Below are 3389 nucleotides of genomic sequence, written 5' to 3'. Positions count from 1 at the left end.
GTGGAACCCCATGCAATCGCACCACTTCCGAGATGTAAAGTTTGGCTAACTTTTCTGCATTGTAAGTCACCTTGATCGGAATGAAATGAGTAGATTTAGTTAGCCTATCAACAATCACCCAAATGGAGTCATACTTACCCATTGTCTTCGGAAGGCCAACCACAAAGTCCATTGCAATTCTTTCCCACTTCCATTCCGGAATGGGCATTCTCTGAAGTGTTCCTCCGGGCCTTTGGTGTTCATACTTTACTTGTTGGCAGTTTGGACATTTGGCAATAAAATCCACAATGTCACGCTTCATTCTACTCCACCAAAAGTGTTGTTTTAGGTCACGATACATCTTGGTTGCACCCGGATGTATAGAATACCTTGAACTATGAGCCTCTGTCAGAATAGTGTTGATCAAATCATCGACGCGGGGTACACATACCCTTCCCTTGATTCTCAAAACACCTTCCTCATTGATTTGTGCTTCCTTAGCCTCCCCTCGCAATACTTTATCTTGAATTCTTCTTAGTTTCTCATCATCAAACTGTTTTCCCTTAATTTTGTCAAGAAAAGAAGATCTTGACTCCACACAAGCCAACAATCCTCCCTTCTCATTTACTTCTAATCTCATCAAGTCGTTAGCTAGCGTTTGAACCTCTCTAGATAATGGGCGTCTAGAGGCTTGCAAGTGAGCTAGACTTCCCATGCTTCCCGCCTTTCTACTTAAAGCATCCGCTACAACATTCGCCTTCCCCGGATGATACAAGATAGTGATATCGTAGTCCTTTAGTAACTCCATCCATCTCCTCTGTCTTAAGTTAAAATCTTTCTGAGTAAAGACATACTGAAGGCTACGATGATCCGTGTAGACCTCACACTTAACCCCATATAGATAGTGTCTCCATTGTTTTAATGCAAACACTACCGCAGCCAATTCCAAGTCGTGGGTCGGATAGTTACGTTCATGCACCTTTAATTGCCTTGAAGCATAAGCAATCACACTCTTCTCTTGCATTAGTACTGCACCCAAACCCGAATAGGATGCATCACAATAAACAATGAAGTTCTTACCCTCTACTGGCAAGGTAAGGATAGGTGCGGTAGTCAACAAAGTTTTGAGCTTCTGAAAGCTTTCCTCACATTCGTCCGACCATACAAATGGAACATTCTGCTTAGTCAAGTTCATCAATTGGGAAGCAATAGAAGAGAATCCCTTGACAAATCGACGGTAGTAGCTAGCTAACCCAACAAAGCTCCTTATTTCTGACACATTAGTAGGTCTCACCCAATTCTTCACTGTCTCAATCTTAGAAGGATCCACCATCACTCCATCCTTGGAAACCACGTGCCCCAAGAAGGACACTGCATCTAGCCAAAACTCACACTTAGAGAACTTGGCATAAAGCTTTTTCTCCCTCAACATTTCCAATACCATTCTCAAATGCTCTTCATGTTCCTTCTTGCTCTTTGAGTATACTAGTATATCATCAATAAATACGATCACGAAGAGGTCCAAATATGGCTTAAAAATCCCGTTCATCAAGCTCATGAACGCAGCAGGGGCATTCGTTAGACCAAAAGACATCACTACAAATTCGTAATGCCCATACCTCGTTCGAAAAGCAGTCTTTGGCACATCCGCTGCCCGTATTTTCAATTGATGATAACCGGATCTCAAATCAATCTTAGAGAAGACACAAGCACCTTGTAACTGATCGAACAAGTCATCAATGCGGGGAAGAGGATACTTGTTCTTTATGGTTACCTTGTTTAGTTGTCTGTAGTCTATACACATTCGAAAACTCCCATCCTTCTTCTTTACAAACAAAACCGGAGCACCCCAAGGAGATGCACTTGGTCTAATAAAGCCTTTGTTCAATAACTCTTGAAGTTGTGCCTTTAACTCTCTTAACTCCGCGGGAGCCATTCTATAAGGGGTATAGAAATGGGGCGTGTGCCCGGTTTGAGATCAATACAGAAGTCAATATCCCTATCCGGTGGCATACCAGGAAGATCTGCAGGGAACACATCCAGAAACTCACGAACTACTGAAACCGACTCAATCGAAGGTACTTGGGTAGTGTCATCCTTGAGATGTGCCAAGAAAGCTAAACACCCTTTACTAATCATTTTCTTAGCACGAAGAAAGGAGACGATGCGGACCGGATTGGAAGTGTAGTCACCTTCCCACACTAACGGGTCTGTCCCAGGCTTGGCTAACGTCACTGTTTTAGCATTACAATCCAAGATTGCAAATTGCGGAGAAAGCCAAGTCATACCCAGAATCACATCAAAATCATCCATTTCTAAGATAACCAAATCTACATAAGTGTTGCTCCCCACAAAGTTTACCAAACAAGACCTATATACCTTTTCAACTACCACAGACTCACCCACCGGAGTAGAAACACGAATAGGCATATCAAGAAATTCACAATGTAATTTTAGACCATTAGCAAATGAGAAAGATACATAAGAAAACGTGGATCCAGGATCAAACAATACGGAAGCCATGCAATCACAAACCAGAAGATTACCTGTGATGACAGCATCAGATGCCTCCGCTTCAGACCGCCCAGGGAAAGCGTAACAATGGGCCCTATCGTTCGTCTGTCCGTTGCCCCTACCATGTTGTGATGTGGTGGCCCCAGTTTGCCCATTACCTCGACCGTTTTGGTGACCACCATTTCCTCGACCACCACGTCCTCCAGAATAACGGCCTCTGCCATGACCACCTCTACCTCTAACATTTGGAGGTCTGTAACTCTGTTTTGGACAATACCTCTTAATATGTCCAATCTCCCTACATCCATAGCACTCTCTGGGTTCATGCATAGGTCTCTCAGAGAAGTGAAGACTGAATTGGTCGGACTGAGTAACTTCCCGAACCCTGTCCTCTAGTGTAAGTACCATTAAACTCACCTCCCCTTCGAAACCTTTTTGATGTCGATGTTGTAGTGAAGTCGTCTGGCTTCACTCCTTCCACTTCTATCACAAAGTCTACCACCTCTTGGAAGGATTTTGCCGTTGCCGCTATCTGTAAGGCCGAAATCCGCAATTCTGACCTCAACCCCTTCACAAACCGGCGAATTCGCTCTTGGGGACTGAAACATAATTGAGTGGCATATCTGGATAGTGAGCGAAACCTAGCCTCGTAAGCATTTACCGACATCCTACCTTGCTCTAGGCTCAAGAACTCATCCCTTTTCCTATCCCTCAAAGTTCGGGGGATATACTTCTCCATAAACAAGCTAGAGAATGAGGCCCAAGTCATAGGTGGTGCCTCTGTTGGTTGACACTCAATATGTGACCGCCACCACATTTTGGCGTTTCCTTGAAACTGATAACTCACGAACTCAACACCAAACCGTTCTACTATACCCATCTTGTGTAGTAGCTCA

The sequence above is a fragment of the Solanum lycopersicum genome, chromosome 4 (genome assembly GCF_036512215.1).
Source record: "Solanum lycopersicum chromosome 4, SLM_r2.1".
Classification (NCBI taxonomy): Eukaryota; Viridiplantae; Streptophyta; class Magnoliopsida; order Solanales; family Solanaceae; genus Solanum; species Solanum lycopersicum.
Note: the sequence above shows the minus strand (reverse complement) of the source record.